Raw genomic sequence first — 22332 nt, forward strand, 5'->3', positions numbered from 1 at the left:
CTCCCCCCCCCCCCCGCCCGCCCCGAGTGAGGGCTACAGTTCAGCTTAAAGGACCCAGATCCTTATTATTTAGGAAGCCATTTTTAAAAGATGAAGACGCATTACTTTACAGGGTCTCATTACATAGTTCAAAAAATGGTGATCATGGCGGAGGTGGAAGCCAAAGCCGTCACATGTGCACAGCACTTACTTACACGCGTCAGGAGTTCTGCAGAGCTCTCGTCATATGCTCGCATCTTTAATGTTCACAATACCCACATTCCTCAAGTGTCCCATTTTAGAAAAGAGGAAATAGAGCTGCAGGCTCACAACTTCTAGGAGGAAAAACTAGGAACTGACTCTAGATCTCCTCGATGCTAAGACGGTTGTGCTGTCAGGAGGTAAAAGAAAAGTGGCATGGAACACTGGGTGAGAGCAGACAACAGTCTGGACAAGATGAGAAGGGGAGTGGGGCAGACACTGCCTTCTCGCCGCCAAGTGAGCCTCTGTATTTCATCGTGTGCTCGGTGCTTCAAGTTCAAGTATTATTAGAAGGCAGTGTTCTATGAACAAAACAGCCCTGTGACAGAACCCAAAGAGAGCTTTTCTGGAGACTTAGACTCAGAGCAGACAACTTAGGGTAGAAATTTAAGCTTGACCGCAGAGATTCCTTAGAATGATACGCTGGATTTTTCGATTTTTAAAGGACCTTTGATCTCCTTTCCACTTAAGAAAAGACTTTAAGGCGCCACAAAGGACTGCTGGAAAAGCAAGGTTTTGGGTAAGGTCCGTCCTATTTATTGTGTCATTAATTCTAATGAATCACCCCTGTAAAAATGCAATTCCATTTCTGTGCTTTTGATAATTATTAGAGATAGCAAGATTTGTGATCAGATATTTTAAACTAAAGTAAGTGGCTGCATTGCTGTCATAAACACACAGTGAATACACTGAATGATCTCCTGTACTAATTAAGAAGCTTGGAAAACCTGGGAAGGAAAATACGGTTCAGAGGACAGACTACCCTGAAAGTTCTTTTAATCGTAAGAGTAATAATGATGATACTAGCAGTTAACACTTACTAAGGGCTTTCTGCATGCCAGGGACTTTTCAAAGGGCTTCAAGTGTATAACTCTCTTTAATCCTCATAATATTATATACAATATACATGGTAAGTACTATTATTATACCCATGTAACATATAAGAAGTAAAATAATGTATCCAAAGCTGGGGTCCTAATCCAAGAGGCCTCCTAACAACTCTGGTTTGCAAGAACATCATTACATTTCTGTGGATTCAGTGAATTAAGTCTTTAGACTCATAAGGTCATGTTTTATGATATTTGGGAAGATATCTAGGCCTCCTGACAGAAAAGAAATTTTAAACAAATTTTCAGGGCCCTAAACCTCCTGGGGAAGAATACCACGTGATAGTCTAGAGCAGGGGTGTGTGTGTTCCCACAAACCTTTATTTGCAGAGCCAAAGTAGGCCGAATGGGGCCCAAGTGCCACAGCCTGCCAGCTCCTGACCCAGAGCGCTGCTTTTCAGGACACGATCAGGAGCGTCACCTGGGCACTTGTTAGGCATGTACCTGTGGGGCCTCCTGAATCGGGTATTCTGAGGCCCCCACTTCTGTGCCGTCACAGGCCCTGCAGGTGGCTCTGATTCATGCTGCAGTGTGAGAACCACTGATCCAGTGAAAGGGACTAATGTTTATTGAGTATGTGCTTTGTGCCAGGTGCTTGCAATATTTCGTTCTCCTTGAGTCCTTACAAGAATCTTCTCCATTAGGTACTATTCCCTGTTTTACATTTGGTGCAGCAAAGGCTCCAGGAGGTTAGATGGCTTGACAAAGATTGAACAGCCCTTAAGTAGTAGCACTGAGATTCAAACAAATGGCTGCCTGCTCCAAAACATACCTGAGCTAACGTGCCTCCAAAATAATCTTGATGAGCAGTCTGTTACTACCCATTGAATCTACTGTTGATGGAATTAGGGACCAAACAGATTAGAAAGATTTACCCCAGCCTATTTCTCATGGCTCCTAATTCAATAATTCTTCCCTTGCACCACACTGAAATTGCAAGGCGAGCAGGAATCTCCTTCAAGTGCTGGGACAGAATGTGACTACACCTGAACAGACAATTCTGGGCGCTGCCTGGAGTGATAGAAAGCCTCTGCTTCCAAAGGAAATCCGACAGGTTTCGTGCTGCTAAGGCAGATGCTGGAATTTCCTAGCCATTGCACCGTAACTTGGATCCATGGACATGGTGCTGGCCAGCTCCTGCACGTGAAGGTAGAGAAGTGATCTCAAATGTGCGTTAAAGATTCAGCGGAGAAGGAGGAAAGATATTTATTGAACTATGAATGCAAAAAATTATTCTCTCCACTTTGTACATATTAGCTCAAATAACCCTTTCAAGAACCAACAGAGGTAAGAATTGCCCCATTATAGAAGTGATAAAACCAAAAGGTAAAGTAAATGTAACTGACCTGACCAATGTCCTTTAACTACCTGGACCCTATGTAACTTCAAAGCTTTCTCCTCTGCACTGCCTGCTGCCCAAATTCTGGATGTTCCTTCTACTAAACGACTTCAGTTGTGTGTTCATAATTTAGGGAAGTGGTCAGGTGTCACCTATCTTAACTAGAACTGTGATGTGTTAGAAAGCATTGTCTGCTTTTGATTGAAAGGCTTTGGGCTTAAATTTTGATTTTTATCTCCAAAGGAGATTTTTTTTTTTTTAATGAAAGTAAAGCCAACTCTGGAAATATGAACAAAAAGTTGAATAAGAATAAACTTGAAAGATGCTTATTAACACTTCTCAGAATTTGGCGCTTTGGCACTTAATGCAAGATCACTTCGTTAAAATATCTTTCCCTTCCCCCAGTTTCAGTGTTTTCTCATACACAACACTTAAAAGTCCCAGCCAGAGAGACCCATAAGGCAATATTTTCCCCCACGTAATGGTTTCCTGCACAGAGTTCAAAAACCTCGTCTCCTGGAAAACATTATAAAGAACTTCCCCAGTATTAGAATGTAACTCACACTCCTTAAAGATCAGTAACATTACTTAAACATATCCCCATGTTTAAAACACTTCTTCCTGTAGTTGTCCTTCCATAGTTTGTAAGTATCATTCCCCTCCAAAAACTTTAAAAAGGAAAATGGAGTGTGAAGTTCCTGCCTACAAACTATATAGTTTAAACAAAATCCAACTAAAGATATTTTTAAAGCTTTGTTTTGTGATGAAATGAAGAAAAAATGGGCCCCCTTTTCTGTGAGTTATTGTGTTAGTTTCCCCAAAGCTGCCGTCACAAGGTGCCGAAAGCTCTGCACTGAAAATGACAGAAATGCATCCTCTTGCAGTTCTGGAGGCTTAAAATCCAAAATCGAGGTGCTAGCAGGGCCAGGCTCTCCATGAAGGACGAGGGGCCAAGCCTTCCTTGCCTCTTCCTAGCTTCTGGGGCGTTCGGCACTCTTTGCTTTCAGCTGCAGCGCTCCAGTGTCTGCGTCCCTCATCCCGAGGCCTCCTTTGCTGTGTGTCTGCGCCTCTGTGTCCGACTGTCCCTCTCCCTTCTCCCGTACAGACCCAGTTGTTCTATTTAGGGCCCACCCTAATCCAGTATGCTTAACTGTAACTTGATTGTATCTGCAAAGACCCTACTTCCAAAAAGGTCACATTCACAGGAGTGAGTACTGGGAGTTAGGACTTCAGCGTAACTTCTGGGGAGACACAATTCAGACAACCAGTTAGCAAGTAAGTAAATGTACTTTCACGTTACTTCAGGCCTGAGAGTCGGTTCCCAGTACTTCAAAGTCATTGCTTATACAATAACTAGTTTATTATTTTCTGGAAGAAAAACTTGGTCAATAGATTTTTGGTTAATAATCAACTTATGTGTACTTATTGCTTCTGGTTGGCATCTATGAAGCTACTGGTTAGCATTTTAAAACAGTATCATTCTTATTAATTTATCTCCTTGAGATTATTCAGTAACAACAATGGTTGTCATAATAACTATGTTAAGCTCTTATTTGCCCAGCATGTATGTAATGCTATTATTCTTTTAATATTTATGATAATCCTATGAAGTCAGTTATTACCCATATTTTACAAATGAGAAAACTGAGGCCCAGAGACATAGGTAGCTTGTCTGTTGTCACACGGCTAAGTAGTAAGTGATGAGGCCAGGATTCAATTTTCAAAGTTGGCCAACATCTGTTTCTTTGGTAAGGAATACCTACTTCCTTCCACTGAGGAAAGCACACGAGGGGAGTTTGGACTGAAGGTGTTGGAATGCCAACAAGTTACCTTTGTTTAGAGTCCCCTGGGTCAAAGTGCCTGGAACAGTCTATTTTCCTGGTGTTCAGTCAACAGCAAAGATTTGTCAGGCACACTTTCCAGGAATTTAAATCGAAAGGTCAATCAATCAATAAGCAAGTAAATTAAATACAGACTTTAAAGCAGCCTTCTATCTAATGGTCAGCAAGCTAGCTAAAGGATGTTAAGTAATTATGAATGATTTCACCTTCTGCTATAACCGTCAAAGCAAACCATAGCACTTTTTGGAATATACTCTGCAACAAAAAGGAAAACTAACGCACAGAAAGCAACTGAGCAGAAGAAGCCAAACAAGAGGAACCAAACATACTACATGGTTCCATTTACATGAAGTTCCAGAAAACGCAAAATTATAGAAATAAAGTCAGTGGCTGCCTGGGGCAGAGATCGGGGAGGGAATTGACTGCCGTGGGGCATGAGAGAAGTTTCTGTGGTTGTGGAAATACTCCTTGTCTTGTTTGGGATGATGGTTTCGCAGGTACAAACATTTGTCAGAAACATCAAACGGTACACTTAAAGGGAAGCACTTAGAAAACATGTCTGTGGAATCCCTTCTCTTCTGCTCGGGAAGCGGCAGGTAAGGTGACTTGATCCCAGTCCAGGTCCTTTGTAGCACATCGTCCTGATTCCGTGTAACCACTTGCGGATGGGTTCCAGGTGTTTTAGTAGACATTGATCACTGCCTTATCTTTCATCAAGAAGAAAACTTCTAGGAATCACACAATGGTAGTTAGTACCAAAGAGTTACTAAAGTTTCCCTGTATTTCTGAATTTCTCCCAAGTAAAATTCCATGTGTTAGAACCATCTGGCTTATTTCTTAGCAGAGGAAATACTGGAATGGTTTTTTTTTTTTTTTAAGTGAAGTTTCCTTCCTGGGGAGGTAACTTTTTCCCTAAGTATTGTAGAGAATTGGGGAAATTCATAAATTTTTAGAAATATGATTTCAAAGAGTTGTTTTGGCACTTTATTTTTTATTTCAATTGCTTGGCCATTCTTAAGCAAACATTTGAAGATTCTTAGGAAATGCAACATGCCATAGCTATTTAAACGTTGATTTTATTACATCATTTTTCTCCTAATCATCTTGGGCTGATGATTTCATATTTAATTTGGAAAAAAATCCCTGTTTATCCAAGTTTAGATAATAGCGTCTAGGCATTTTGATATTAATGTTTTCTTACTATTCACTTACTCAATAGATTTTAATACTTATTTTAAAATTCACACACACATTCATGCACTTATGGCTGGAAAATATTTGATAATAATATTGAGACAATTTCGTTTGGAAAACTGTTTTTACTTAAAAGTCACATGTTGAGTTATGTTTGGAAAATGTCAGAGTTTAATAGGAAAAATACAATGTATTTTGAAATATTTCTTAAGGGGCTAGATTAGGAAGAGGACTTGCTGAAGGACAGCCAGAGTGGATACTTAGTAGGGAATAGGTGAATAATCTTTAAAATGCATTTGAATATAAAAGGAACCCTTCCGGGAGAAAGCAAGACACGTGGCAGAGGAAGGACATTCTAAGTACATCCTTGTAAGTTCTGAAAAAGACTGTCATGAGAACAGCCATCCTATTTGGGGAAGGAATCAGGTTTGACACAGGGAGGGTCACCCTTCTGCTTTCATGGAATGAATTCTGAGCACAGCACGCCTGGTTCTGGTTCTTGTTTCTTTCAATGTCCAGCGTCACGGTCATCTCCCCCAGTGGTCCCGTCCCTTGGTGAGTTCTCTGTCTTCTGAACTCCCTTAGCTGTGCTGTCTGCAGCCCTCCTAGAACATGGAATGTGCTACTTTGACTGTGTCTGTGATAAGATTGATGCCCTGTGGAGGGCAGCGGTTGTGCCTCTTCACGCTTGTGTCCCTAGAGCCTAGGACAGCGTTGACACAGGGTAGGTCCTCCCTAGTAATGAAGAAATGCTGTCGGTAGAGGATAATGTGCCCCTCAGCATCTTTCCAGCCAACATTACAGCGCTTCATATTTACCATCCTGTAGGATCGTGGTCCATTTACTTGGTAGGATTCTCCCCTAAGCTATGAGTCTTGGAGGCCGAGATGATGCTTTATTTACTTCCTTACTCTCTATATTTTGCACATCATAAGAATCTAAGAAGTATTTGCTGGGTGAAAGTATGAATGAGGGAACTGAACCAGGAGGGATGGGCTTATTTCGCTACCACTAATTTGTTCAGAAATATTGAGCAAATGACCTAGCATCTCTGTGTCTCAGTTTTTTAATATACATATAAGATGAAGGTATAGGATTTGACAATAATCAAAGGCCCCTCCAGCTCTAAAAAAATCTCTGATTGGAAGATCGTGGTGATAGCTGAAAACAGAAAGGTGCTTTAGTTCAAATATTGAATCAGTGCACCAGATTCTATCAGCTCATAGCAATTGGCTTTCTGCTGCCTCCAGACCTCTCATCACTTGGAGCTCTAAGCACCCCACACAGATCAGCTTTCTGAAGAATTGGGGGATGTCATTATATCATAAATAGCTTCTCATCAGGAAAAGAATGGAGACCCCAGACCATAGAGAATAGGTGTGAAAAGGTGATTTATACCAATAGTTCAAAAAATGAGGCAAGTTACTTAGATTTTAACCAGAGGCTAATTTTCTAAGCACCCTGGGTCTTCTTCCATTGCCTGCTCAGGAAGAACATCGGTTGGTTTGGAATTCTCTTAAGTTGATAGGTACAGAAACCTTGCATATCCTGCGCACATTCGTTGAGCACTCCGTACCCACACTTTTATACACTCTTTATGTTTTATAACTCATTCAGTTCTCATAACAGCTCCGTCTGACAGGTAAGGAAATGAAGACAAAGATAGTCAAGGTCAAACAGCTAATAAACGATAGAGGCAGGGTTCAAATCCTCACTGTCTGACCCCAAAAGGATATTAAAATGGTGCAATTTTTATAGAAACCTCATTTTCTCAGGGTTGGGTATGGGGAATGTCAAAAATGGGTAGTTTATACTTTAAGATATCAAGGGTTTATTGCCTTTGTTCCTGAACAGCTTTGCCTGTGTGTAGACTAGAGAGAGGATGCCCAGACTTCACACTCTCTGGGAAGGCCAGTTACCATTCCTCAGAGACCAGCGACGGGATCGCATTAACTGGGGCTCTGAACTTCATCCAGGTCTGCTGCTCCCGGGAGCAGACCTTGTCTGACAGAGCGCAGCTGTGCTGTCAGTCAGCTTGTTGAGGCAGGTGGGCCTCGTTAAGAGATACAGAACCAAATGAAGGTCTTAAAGGCAAAGGTTGCTCTTTGCTTCCCGACAGAAGACGGCATATTTATCAAGTGGCTGTTTGGAAAGGTTTTACTCTGTCGTTTTCCATTTTCCCGAGATTCGGTAAACTTCGTGATTTGGGACAAAGAACAAGATGATTCTGGTTTATGTTCATATTCATGTCTCTTTTATTCATTATGTTCGCATATTCATATTTAGTAACTGTAAATAAAACTGTAATGCACAGAGCCCTTTCCTTTGACACAGGAGGAGTTGTCTTCCACAGTGCTGGCAAGTTTTCTTACTCATCTTACTGGAACCAAAGTGTTTTGGCCAGTATATCTGAGTCTTTCAGCAAGCATTATTTATAAGAGAATCACAGTTATTATTTTGGTTTATATTCCCAAAATATTTGCAGCAATTTCTGCGTGGGATATGCCTAGCCCTTGATTTGGAAACTAAAAAAGACTCATGTATTTCTCCTTAATGAGTTCAGTCAGTCCTGGAAACCTCAAGAATTAAACAAAGATCTCCCAGGGTTTTGTTAATTCACGTTGTTTTCTGATGAAACAGTAGATTTTTCTAGTCACTAAAAAGTATTCTCTTAGCATGGAAACCAAATCCTCAGCAGGGAATGACTCCCTCCTGCGACATCCAGGCCAGTCATTGTCCTGCCTCTGACAACAACCACGGGGGCTGGGAACTCACTGTCAACAAAAGGTATTTCCCCCATCTTTTGGACAACTCTGATTTTTAGAACATTCTTTTTGTGTTGAGCTGAAATTGTATCCCTGTAGATTTCACTGTCAGGGATAGTCTTTCTTGCTCTCCTTTGTGGGCTCCCCTTCATTTGCCAAGCCTGTAAATTTTAATGTTTCTCAGAAATCAACATGCTTTTCTTATATCACATACTGTCCTTGGACACTCTATGGTTTCAGGATTCACCTACACAGTGATGAGTGTATCTCAAGCCCAGCCTTTTATGTTGCGCTCCAGATCATCCCTACCTGCCTGCCTCACGGGTACCTTATATTCAGTTTACCCCAAACTTACTTTACTCTTCCTTAGATTTTTTAATTTGGTAGATGATGCTACTACTATCCACTCAATGTTCCTGAGAAGCCAGGAAATTGTCTTGGATTTCTCCTACTCACAGTCCATCAGCCATCTAGTCCTTTAGATATTAAAATCTCGTGTTTTTCTCTTCCTCCCCAACTCCACCACCAAAGGTCTTCATTGTATCTTGAATGATAATTATAAAAGCTGATAATCATATTGTCCACTTGCTTCAGGCTTCACCCCCTTCAATCTTCCTCCTTAACTTCTCCAGAGTGAACTACCTAATATTTAAATCTGTCAATACCATTTGCTCAAAATTTTTAAATTATTTCATCTTGTGAGAGAATAATCCTAAATGCATTTGATGGCATTTACAGTCTTATAGACACATCCATTAGGATGGTTATTTATAATATGTAAAGAGTTCCTACAACTCAACAAACACCTCAATTTTTAAAATGGGCAAAGGTTTAAATAGACATTTCTCCAGAGAAGATATACAAATGGCAGATAAGCACATAAAAGATGATCAACATCACTAATAATTAAAGAAATGAAAATCAGACCACAAGGAGGTACCACCTCACACCTGTGAAGATGGCTACTATAAAAACCCCAGAAAATAATGAATATTGGTAATGATGTGAAGATACTGGAACTCTTATTCACTCTTCGTAGAAATGTAAAATGGTTCTGCCACTATGGAAAATAGTATGGTGCCTCCTCAAAAAATTAAAAATGGAATTATCATATGATCCAGCAATCCCACTTCTGGGAATGTACCCAAAAAGAATTGAAATCAGGGACTCAAACAGATATATTTGTATAACCATTTTCTAGTGGCATTATTCACAATAGCCAAAAGGTAGACGCAACCCAAATGTCCATCAGTGGATGAATGTGATGAGTGGATAAACAAAATGTGGTACATACAAGTGGTTAACCTTAAAAAGGGAGGAAATTCTGACACATGCTACAGGTTTGATGAACCTTGAAGACATTATGCTAAATGAAATGAGCCAGTCACACACACAAAATACTGTATGAACTGACTTATATGAGGTACTTAAAGTGGGTAAATTCATAGACACAGAAAGTAGAACGGGGGTTGCTAGGGGCTGGCTGGAGGGGGAAACGGGGAATTAATGTTTAATGAGTGCAGAATTTCAGTTTGAGAAGAAAAAGGTTTCTGGATTAGATGGTGGTGATTTGTTGTACAAACAATGAATGTGCCTAAAGCCACTGTATGCTTAATAATAGTTAAAATGGTCCATTTTCTGTTACATGTCTTTCATTACAATTTTAAACAAGGAAGATCCTGTAGAAGCTGATTCTTAGCTCTCTGGTCTTGCTTACCAACACTCGCTCCGCGACCCACAGCCACCTGTGGGTCCTGAAACATACTCGGCTCTCTCATGAATCACTGCTTTCTGTGTGCTGCCTGGTAATTTCTTACTCCTTCTAGTCACTGCTCAAATACAGGGTGACCAACCATCACCCTGGTTTGCTTGGGAATTCCAGTGCTCAAGCTGGGAAAGTCTTGGGCAGATTGGGACAAATTGGTCACCCCCAAATTATATCATTTCCCAACTAAAATCCCAATGTTATATCATTTAATTTGATCAGGATCCTCAAATGTCTTCGGTGTCTTCATTTAAGCACTTGAAAATGTTGGCAATCATCAGAGCTCTGTGACGTGCTGGAAGATATTTACACAGGTTCATATCTATTAATTAATTAACATCCCTTGAGTAATTATAGATTCTTTGGCTTAAGTGATCATCTAAAACATATTTTTTCTCTTTTTTCCATTGGAGTATCATAAAAATCTAGTCAAATGCCTTGCTAAGATCCAGATACACTGTCTCAAACTTCACTCCTTTGATCCACCAGTTTTGCCAACCTGTCCAAAAATGAGATTAGTCTGTCAGATCTTGTTTGTGAACTCATACTGGCTTCACATTAGTCACGGCTTGTGTGTGTGGGTGTGCACGTGTGCATCTGAACAGTTCTTTCAGTTAACCCCTCTAGAGTCTTACCTTGGATCCACTGATTCACTTACAAAGAAAGGCCATAATCTACCGTGTACCCCCAATGCCACACATTCTCTGTTTTCAAAAATATGGACGCCAATAAAGAGAGTGAAAGGTTTTCTTCTGACTGTGTTAGATTCAGAAGCCAGTATTAAGCCGTGTCTGTTACTGAAATGTGTCTCTCATAGCACAGACTCGGGCTCTGCTTGCTGATACCTGGTGAGCTGGCTGAGTCTGAAGCAAACACAAAATCTAGGACTAACAGGAACGTTCGTTTCGAATGTAAGCTCGCTCTGTGAATACACATTCATCTTTAGGGATACAAGTACAGGTCTGATCGGTGGCAAGTCATCAACATTAAAACAGCCATTGTTACCATTTGGGGAGGTTGTGAGGCAGATGCACCTAAGTTTAAACTGATGGCTTAAGTAATTACAGCATTCGTTTTGTTTTGTTGCCAAGTAAAAACAGGGCTCTTTTTGGTTGTCCTGGCCTTGTACTGTGCAGGTAGACAAGAGAGCTTTTTCCCTCTGCGAGAGGGCAGTCTCCTGCCTGCAATGCAAACTTCGAAGGGTTGCAGATAAGAAGCAAGTTTGTCAAACACAAGGAAGAAAAAGGGTTTGTATTTACTGGACAAGATAAATTCCTGGAATTGAAATCTTTAGCTGCTCAGTATATTCAATTCCAGAAACTTCTGCCCTGCTTCTTTCTTGTGGCACAATGAATGAATTCAATTCCCTAATCATGATGTCATTCATGAAGTATATTAAGTCTTAGAGTAAAATGTCAATCCACCAACCAGCGTGAGAGTCATTGGTAGTAGTAATAATAAGAATTATGTTATTATTATTGTTATTATTATCATCATTAAAAAGACCTGTAATCCTGATTTGACTCTGCTCGTCATTAGCTCTGTGACTATAGCTTTGTCTTCAAGTTTGTTTCATGATTTGTAAAGTTCGGATAAACAAGACCTGGCCTGCAGACCTCATAGGATGGGTAGGAGGCGGTAACCTCTACTGAGCATGTGCTTTGTGCCAGAGACTCTTTGGTATCTTTCGTGGATTATTTCATTCAGTCATCATGGCACCCCCATGAGCATGAGTAGTAGTATTACCCTTTATTTTGCAAACAGGAAACCTGAAGCTGAGAAAGATTGTCATGTACCTGAGAGCTCATGGCTTCTAAGTGGCAAAGCTAGGATTTGCTCCTACCCTGGGCTACGTCCACGCTACCTAAGGCATGTACAGGGACTATTTCAGCGATAAGCTGTAGATCTACGTATAGAAATAGAGGTACCGGAAAAGAGCGCTGATTCACCCAGGGTGGGAGGGGGAGTTTATACATTCCTGTGGGTTTCCAAAAACACCTATGTGATTTCACAAGGCAAAAGTAACAGGGTTAGCAGAATCTTTCAGAAGTATCACATAACCGAGTTGAGGTTTATATAACATTAAAACCGTCACTCATTATTTCCACAAATGTGCTTAATATCACTATGTATTTAAAAGAAGCACTCCACACAAAGAAGATATTCATTCGTGATACTCACGTGCTACTCAGCTTTCATATAATGGAAACAATCCTTCATACTGTCTGGTGCATGAGCTTAAAAAGCTTTCCCCTCATATGCCTTCATTTTTAAAATGCTGATGGTGGAGTGAGGGTGGAATTCATCTTAGCTACCACTGTCCAGCACTGTTTCTTTTGCATTTTATTCAAACCAAAGACTTTTTTAGGAAGAACACCCATCTCTCCTGGAATTAGTTGGTTATCCTTGAAGACACACTCTAATTCTTTCCATTTCTGTGTTTCCTAAATATTTTCTATCCACATTTAGTATTTCTTTAACTAAAGTCATGCTCCATGCTTTTGAGCTGGCACTAATGGAATTCTAAATACTTTCCTCTTGAATATATATTTCAAAATATAGTGTTCTGGTCCTAGGCTATTTCCAATGTGCAGATATTTTGTTTTACACATTGGAAATAATGATAGTGAGGGTGGAGAAATTTAAAACAACTAAATAACCTCCAAGAAGAAAATGATCAGTGATTACAGTGGGTGGATATTATCCTAAATCCCTAATTTTGAGACAGTTTAAACATCAAAGTGTTTTTATATTTCTTTTAGTCTTACTCAATATGAACACAAACTATTTCATTACTTTAAAGAGCTGTTAGAACTGTTATACAGCTTTTAAACACGACTAAAATTTCCTCTGAGAAATGATTTATTTGTATGTGATCCAGCTAAAGCCTTCCAGTCAATTTACATCCTAAATTTAAAATGTGGAAATATGAGCTGAGTAGATAGGCTTAAATCAAGAGCAGCAATGAAGGAGAAGCTGGCTCTTACACACACACACACACACACACACACGCACACACACACACTGTCAACAGGTGCACAGGAAAAGAAATTTGATTTAATAATCGGTATATAAGCACTACGCAAAATAAAATAGAAGGGAAATAACCCTACATGATTAGTTCATATTATTAGCACAAGCTTTCATGTTTTCTTGAACAAAGTAGATGTATTATATCACAGTAAATATAAAAGCCTAAGAATTTTATGTCAGGAAAAATAATTTTAGAAGGTGCAATTCAAAGGGCAAGTTTAGAAAATTTCATCTTGGAATTCTTGTCAGTCTGAAACCTTTGAGATCTCAGAATAACTAAAAGTGCGACTGTATTGGAAATCTTGTTTCAGAGCACAAGAGGGTCAAATATAATCGCTGGCATTCATTTTTCCCTATTGGGTGAGAGTCAATGGAATCAAGTGTAGTTATATTGGGTCCTGCTATTAATCACACACTCCTTTTATTTTCAGGTCTGCCTGGAAACAACTGTGGCAGACAGACAGGGCTGGCACAGAGAGATCAGAAACAGGAGAGCATTTCCAAGCAAAGACCTAGCTGAGCCTTAGTGAAGGGGTCATGGACAGACTAAAGACATGTTTGAAGCTAAAAACCAAAGCATTTATTTTTAGTGGGGAAAGAAATCATTTTTCACAAAACTCCCCACCATAATCTTTTACAAAAACCTTTGAGTAAGTAGTAAGTAATTCTTCATATACTTGCCAACAAAACTGTTTCAGTCTAAACCTTAAAATTTTTTTTAAAATGTTAGTGATGAGCCTCGGGCAGGGGGAGTGGTGTTGGGGGAGAGTGGGGAACACAGAGGCTTAAAGGTACCAAAAATGTCATATTTCTTATATGGTATTATTGTTTTATTTTTTAGAAACATTTACATGCACACATGATGCACTCACTTTCGATGGTAACATTTTTTAACTTCAGGAGATGCCGTTTAGTGTGCAGATATGATTCTAAGTAACTCAATTAACTATTAACATACCTTCAAACAGTTATTTGAAAATGATTTTATTTATGGACGTCTAGAATAGTGTCACACTCCTCTTAAAAATGTAACGTTAAGCTTGTTTTTTTCCAATGACTTTTAGACTTAGAATTTTGTCCTATGAAAAATGAGGGAAATTGCCAGAGGAAATTCAGGAAAAGTAAATCTGAGTAGAAATTTTCCTTTCCCTCCTGAAATATCTGTTACTTCCATAAAATAGCTCCAAAATAATAGTTCTGTAAAGAAATTTAGGTGGAGATGCACTCACAGATTTAGAAAACACGTATGTCTTCACAGAATTCTCTCTCAAGCAGTCTCTCTGCTGTCTCCAGCATGCTGCCACATCTGGCATCAGAAGTACATTGTTCTTATCAATTAATTTTTACTGGGCAGGGGGAGGAGTCGGGGGAGAAATCCCTAAAGTTTCAGAAGCAAACTCCAAAGTTCCAGGTTTAATTTAACTTTATATATACATTTGAAAATGGATGGGCTCTCTGGTAATGCCACAGCTTTTAGAATTCATTCAGAAGGGGTTTAAAAGTGGAAATGCTGACAGACTGTGAACTTCAGTGGTATAAATGGTGCCACTGTAACGACCACATAGGCATGTTGCCCATTGTAATAAACATCCTTGTGGCCATATTGAAAATTTTTTTAAACTTTACACACACACACACACACACACACACACTTGTTTGAAGGGCAGATCAAAATTAAGTATTAGTGTGCTTAGGGGGACAACCTACTGTACGTATGTGTCCTCTTTACCCCTTTATTTTGTCTGGTGTTTGGACTCAGATTATCCTAGTCTCTTGGCTGTGACCTAAAAACTGATTAAGTTTCCCAGATGGAGAAAAGTGAGCTACCTTTGAACTGGTAGCCTCCATTCAGTTCACTTCACGAATGAACGATACAGAATCTGTGCTGAATGGCTAGAACGATAAGACATTACATTGGCGGAAACAGGTAACTGGAACAGCAGAGGTAAGCAGTCATAGACAATGGGCTCATCTTGGTTCTCAGTACTCCCAGGGTTTGTTTGAACAGGAAGCTAGGCTACAGTAGAGTGAAGTGATCCAACTGAATAACCTTGAGAATCTGCTCCCGGGGAATGTGACTGGATAGGATTGGAATGGTGGACTCGTAGCATTATGCAAAATGTGTCAGGAATGTCTGTGTTTCTGTCTGGGTTCCAGGTCTAGTCTCAATAAATATGTTACACGTCCCACCAAAGGTCAGAATAAAACACCCTTCCAGTGCCACAGGGCGCAAAGCATCTCAGAGAAGCTGGGCACCCACGTGGAAGAACACATTATGTGGGGCTCACTAGCTTCTGGACCAGCCAACCAGGAAAGGAAGATCAGTTTGCCAACTGTTTTAGAAGCACATTTGAGTTAATTCATGAGACTAAGAATAAAGGGCCGGAACAAAGGAAGAAAGATCCTGGTATAAACAGATTTGGGAAGAAAACAGTGGCAGCAAAGATCAACAGTTTGAATGATAAAAGGGAGGAAATCTATATTGGATCAGAACTGAAAATTTTTCACCATCCAAGCTAAGGGTTTTCATCAGTTTCCCTAGTGAGGAGGGATTGAGAGATTTTATCATTAGTAATCTGCTGAATGTAAACATGCCTCAGTTGGCTGTTTGACAAGTGTATATGCTTATCTTCCCAAAGTAATTAAGTCATTTTTATGAATCTTTTTGTCACCTTCTCAATGTCCCATGTTAAAGAATCCTTCCAGCTATCAGCCTGGGGCTCCCACCTGGTTCTTGCAGCCAGAGTGAGAATTGCATTATTACTCTAACAAAGTCTGTGTCTGTAACTATCATGTTCCAAACAAAAAAAGAAATCAACTTCCAGGACCCATATTTTAAAATGAGCAAAGTTTAAGCATGTGTCTCTTAAATGTTTCTGCAGTTTCTAAGGAATGATGGCCACCTGCACTAATATAAAAGACTTCTCTAGACCAATGGATAGAGAAGAAAATTAGGCTAACTCCAAATTCCAGAAAGATGCTCTGTGATCTTTCCAGCCTCATCTCTATATTGTAACCATTCCAACTGCAGCTCCCTGATCTTGGTTTTGGGACCTTTCGTACCGCCGTGCTTTCTACTGCCCACGCTGCCACCTCCACCCAGACTGGCTTGAACTTCCTTGTCTATTTGGCAAATGCCTACTCATTCTTAAAGACCCGAGCTTCCACGTTCCCACTCACTCTCAGTGGAATCGTGTACTATCTCCCTGGTGCCCCAACTGCCCGAAATCACCAGTTGGTTATGTTTACTTTTTTCTGTATCCGTTAGTTTTTCTGACTAGATTCTGTCTCTAGCAGTTGGTAGGCTCCTCAAGAGTAGTAAGTGTGCTGTGTGTCTTCATGACTCTAGGTCTTAGAACATGGCCTGGAACATAGTAAGCATGCCACTCTTTATTCATTCATTCAATAAATATTTAATCATGGAATTGTAACTAAGCCATAATTATTCTGTCCAGGTACATGTGAATAAGAGTACTTACTCATTAAAAGATTTTACAGACAGTCAAAAAGTACTGTGTTCAGTAATTAAGTCAGGAATGGTTGGACACGCTAACCTATGATGATTAGTCTATCTGCATCACCGTTATTTGTAATCCTTGTTAAAAATGCAGATTCCTGAGCTCCATCTCAGACATACTCAATCAGAGTCTCTAAGCATAAAATTCAGAAATCTGGGATTTTACAAAGCAACTCATATGACTTATGTACACACAAAAATTTGAGAATCATTGGATTCGAAAGAGCAGTCTTCAGAATTTGATGGATCTGAGCCAGGGTTCCAGCTCTACCATTTATGAGCTGTATGACCTTGGAAAAGTACATTAACTTCTCAGAGCCTCAGTTTTCTCACTTAGAAAATGAATATAGTAATGTCTCCTCACTGGGTGGTTGGGATGATTGTATCATTAGGTGTGTCAGGGCACCGGGAGCTGTGTCGATCACATAGAAGTGCTTGGTGATTTCAGCTCCTTCCTTGTCTCCCTACCCCAGCTTCACTTTGCTCCTCAAAGCCTCTTCAGTGATCAGAATACCTGAAAATGAGCACCATTCCTGTCCCTTAGAGAGCCTCTGTGGAGAATCCAAACAGTCTTGGTATCACCACAGTAATTTTGAATATGATTGCTTGAACTCTGTACACAAGCTAAAATATTCATTTTGCCTTTTTATCTCCTCAGAACTCGTCGGCCTTTGATATGGGTTATGTTGTATTGGCAGAGATGGCTATCTCCCTCCTGAAGTATGCCAAGACTTGCAGTCATGTGACAGGAGCTGTAGGCAGTTGTTGCTTCCCTATTAATTCGGGGGCCTGGCCTGGCAAGTGAACTTTTCCTCCTCTTCCGTGGAAAAGCAGGTATTTTTATCATCTCTCCTAATATGCCATTATTGTTGCAAGACTCTTATTCCAAAATATGGAAAGGTTTCTTCCATTTCTACACCTCAAAAAATTCTCATACCATTTTCCCGTTTTTGGAAAAGGGGGTGGGGTGTATAGCTCAAGTGGTAGAGTGCATGCTTAGCATGCTTGACGTCCTGGGTTCAATCCCCAGTACTCCTCTAAATAAAATAAAATAAAACCTAACTACCTCCCCCTGTCAGTTAGAAAAAGTGGGGGAACTGTATTCATTTTGAAATTGTTGAAAAAGATAAAATAGATAAAATTCAAAATTCCATATTGAATTTTCTAATGTTCTTAGAAGGTGAGAAGAATTTTAACTAAAAGTGCTGACAGAGTCATGAGTATGACTTAGAGTTCTTCCATTCCGCCGCAGGCAGGTAACTATCCATAGTCAGTTCTTACCTGATTTCTGACGACGTTATTGCATCACTGGTCTCTAAAAAGTAGGTTCTCTGTTAAGGTTTGTAGCATTTGGTATGAGTATTCATGTAAAATACACTAAATATCTGACATGAATTGTTGGAAAATTATAGTGCTGATTTTAGATGGGGAAAAGTAAACCTTATTATAAAAGAACCAAAAATATAATGAAACATGAGAGAAACGAGACATTGTATTTGGCCCTTTACTACCTTCCAAATGACAATGATTATCCAACTGTGTTCTAAAGGAAAAGTGTATATCATATCCTGCCTTACATTTGAAATTCAAAAACTTGAGTTTTTTCCTACTATATTCTTGCCTCAGCCTCTCTACTCCTAAGTTACGTTCTAAATCAGATTCCACAGATATTCAAGGAAATGTTTGTCAGTTGCTGTGCAAATATTTCACCTAATTGGGGATTCTCTGCAGTCCACGTCCGTTCAGCCTGTCCTTTCCATCAGTAAAATAACCTTTCCCTTATACTACATGAGAAAATTAATATTCAGTTAGTAGAAAACTGGTCTTAGAAGCACTGAATATGAAAAACGCTGTTTGTTTCTGGATGGAAGCATGTAAACCTGTCATTTTATAATTTCAAATATAAGTTCTACCCTTCCTAGAAGACCATTCCAGTAGAGGGCTCCAGCTTGCTTTAACATGTTGTGGAGGGAAAATCACAAGAGAGGTTTTTTGAAGACAAGCTTGCAACATTACATGTAAAATCTAGAGTTTCCTTGGCATGACTAGCAAGTACATACGTATCGAACAACCCATTTGGTTGTCCTAGAGTCCAGCTCAATTTATGGACCTGCCTTTCTCCAGCTACACGAACTCATTTTAATCCATTTATTATATCCTTTTGCTTTTCCCTAGAATATTCTCCAGTGTTATTCTAAACCATCCACATGCTCCTCAGGAACCCAAGCCAACTATATCCCTCAATCTTGAAACTTTTATTAGTTCTTTTTCTGATTTATGTAAATAATACATGCTTAATGTAAAAAAAATAAAAATGGAAAAATAAAAAAGACAGGATAAAATTTAATTCATCATCGCTAATTTCACCACTCAGAAATTATGCTTTGCTACTGTTAATACTTCAGTGTATTTCCCCTCAATCTTTATTATAGGAGACATAATACACACTATACATACATACCCATATATATTGTATGTATTTTCTCATCCTGTTTTTTCCACGTGAAATATCTTAAGAATTTTCTGTGTTAGGAAAAATCCTTCAAAACATTATTTTTTCACTGTTGTATAATATTACATTATATGAATATACCATAATTTATTTAGAATAGAATAAAACTGGGATGATGATCCTTATGCATGTGTTTTCATGGGCAAATATGATTATTATTTCTTTAGGATATATTTCTAGAATCAAAATCACTGATGCAGAAATACAGCTTTTAAAGGCTCTTAATCCATAGTGGCAAATTTCCACTTGTATTATGTAATCTACATGTCTCTAGCTGGTATAAAAGTACTGGCTTCTCTCTACCCTCATCAACATTGGGTGTTACACTTTCTTTAAAAATCAGTGTCATTTGCTATTTTGTTTTTAATGGGAGCTTACTATTTTAACTTGAACTTCTTGAGCTCAGTTCATTAAACGCTTTAATATGTTTGGGGCCAATTTTATTTCTTCCTATGTAGACTGCACATTCCCCTTACCCATTTTTCTACATTTCTATATTCATCTCTTTTCTTATTTAATAAATTATCATATATTAAAGATCTTGATATTCAATCAAAACAAACAAAAAAAAAAAAAAAAGAGAAAAATGACCTAAACTCTATGACAGTATCAAGGTCATGAAGTGACCAACCATCCCAGATTTCCTGGGACTGAGTAGTGATCCCAGGACATGGCACTTTCAGTGCTAGAAGTAGGATAGTCAGGTAAATAGAGACGAGTTGGTCACCCTAACTGAGGAACTGTTCCAGACTAAAGGACTGAAATGCAATTAAATGCAACAAGTCATCTGGAAGCAGGAAAAAAAAATCAAGGTTTACTATAACGTAGGGAAATGACTGGTGAAACCTGACTGGGTCTATCAATTAAAGAATACTATTGTATCAATATTAACTTCCTTTTGATAACTGAACTGTGGCTGTGGAAGAGAATAGCCTTTTTTTTTTTAAAGGAAATATACACTGAATTGTTTAGGGGTAAAGCAGCATAATGCTTGCAAATTACTCTCAATTGAGTGGGGAGAGAGAGAATAAAGTTAAAAGTCAACATGGTAAATAAATTGTGAGCATTTCGGGAGCATAAGGGAAGGGTATTAGAAAAGTCTTCACACTATGTTTTATAACTTTTAATACGTCTAATTTTTTCAACATAAAATGTTTTATAAAAAGATACTGTTTGCTATGCACTGCAAATATTTTCCCCAGTTTTTCATTTGTCTTTTTGTTTATACTGTGCAACATTTATATTTCTTTTCCATTTTACCACTTCAAAATTTTAAATCATACTTCTCTCTGTCTTTCTGAAAGACCACCAGTCCTCGAGAGCAGGCGTGTCTGTCTGATGATTTCCTCCCCAGCCCTCAGCAGAGTTTCTGGAACCTATTGCTGCTCAATAAATATTTGATAAATAAACTAATAAATATAATCTTTCCCATCTCCAAAGAAGATACATTTTTACGTATATTTACTTCTAAATCTTCACAGAGTTAAATATTTTTTTAAACCCACGAATGCATTGGAGTTTACTTTGTTTGTACACCATGAGGTGGAGAGGAATTAATTTTCCCCTTGAGACTACAAGTAGTTTTAGCACTATTTGTAAGGCTGATCTTCCTACTTACGGAGTTTTGAAATGCCATCTTCATTACAAACTGAATTTTACATCCTTGTGAGGGTCTATAGCAGAAGGTTGTATTCGATTTCAGTAGCCCCTTGTCTTGAAACTCTTTTCTCTTGAGAAGAAGGGAGGGAGGGAGGGAGGAAGGCAGAGACAGAGAGGGAGAGAAAAGAGGGGTGGGAGGAAGAAACAACGGAAGGAAGAAGAATTACTGAGAGCATCAGCTTTATCCGGAGTCAGTCTTCATGAGTTTACACCTTGATTACCAGTTCTGTGATCTCAGGCAATTTAACTAAACTTTTTCTGCCTTAATTTCCTCCTCAGTATGAAAAGGATGAGCAGTACTTACTTAACAGGATTGATAAAGGGTAAATTAAGTTAATATGTATAAAATACTTAGAGCAACACTCATGATAGTAAGCATTATGAAGTATTTGCTATATTATTATTTTATGAGTTCCTATACTATTATTTCATAACGTTATATACTTTTTATTCTTGCTCCTTTAGTTCCTCATTGTTTCCTCCCACTTTCTGTAGCCTAAGTTTATGCCCTTGGCTCTCTGTTCTCCATTTCAGTATTCACTTCTGTGAAAACAGACTCCACCGTCAAGGCCTCATATACCATTTTAGGCAGATAATGAAAAAAATCTAACACTCTAGTTCGGACCTTTTTCCTGAACTCTAGCTCCTAACTCCAACAGATCTTTGGCCTGCTCCAGTACAACGTCCTGCCAAGATCTTGAACACAGTATGTCTCAAACTGAGTTAGTTGTCTTCCTTTTGACATTAGCCAATGGCATGATTTCTTAATCATTCAGACTTGAAATTTCATCTGTATTTCCTCCCTTCCCAATCTAACCAGTAATCAGATCTTCTTGATTCCTTTTAATAAAGATTCTCTCATTTACCTTTTCTGTTGTTCCTACCATGCAAGATATGAGCATATTTCAACACCTACACCGAACTTATCCTCCAACCTTCTGTCTTTTCAATCTTGGCATCTGGTGTTGCTCAATCTTCTTAATATGGGAATTGGGAACATAATCGTTTATCTGTTTGAAATTATCTAATTAGTTTCCTATTGCCCATAGATTAAATTTTAAACAGGAGAATGTAAACTCCATGAAGGGAAGAATTTTCAAGCGTTTTGCTCACTGATGTAATTCAGTGCCTAAAACAGTTCCCGGCACATAGTATGTGACACAATAACTGTTTGTTGAATGACTGAGTGACCCCTTACCCTGGTATTCAGGGACTTCCATAGTTTGCCCTCAACCTCTCTTCCAGGTCATAAACCTCTAACCCAAGCTGATGAATCTACTCCTTTCTCCTGAATATAATTCAGATATGTTCCTCTTGTCCATCTGCTGTTTAGTTGCTACTTTCCATTTCTAAGCAAACTCTTTCTCCTCTCCACCTATGTATGTCCTCTTTACTTTCCAGGGCCCCGTTAAATCTCATGGTCTCTGGTTAATCTGTTGTGATTAATTTACTGTATGCTAAACTCCACCATCTTAAAAAAGTCTACAGCATTTAAACCTTACATTGTTTATTTTTTGCTGGGCGAATGCCTCCTCTCCCACTGTCAAATGTGCTCTGTTTGAGGCTGTGAGTACCTTTTG

At 39.0% G+C, this 22332-nt stretch overlaps 1 protein-coding gene across 1 annotated transcript in view; it reads left to right on the top strand.

Moving 5' to 3' along the window:
- The first annotated feature begins 338 nt into the window (after positions 1-338).
- Positions 339-22332, top strand: part of COL24A1 (collagen type XXIV alpha 1 chain) — a 338176-nt gene continuing 316182 nt past the window's right edge. Inside the window, exons 1-2 of the mRNA XM_074376091.1 lie at positions 339-765; positions 17240-17415. The gene's annotated coding sequence lies outside the window, so the exon portion shown is untranslated. The remainder of the gene's footprint in view (positions 766-17239; positions 17416-22332) is intronic.

The sequence above is a fragment of the Camelus bactrianus genome, chromosome 13 (assembly GCF_048773025.1).
Source record: "Camelus bactrianus isolate YW-2024 breed Bactrian camel chromosome 13, ASM4877302v1, whole genome shotgun sequence".
Lineage (NCBI taxonomy): Eukaryota > Metazoa > Chordata > Mammalia > Artiodactyla > Camelidae > Camelus > Camelus bactrianus.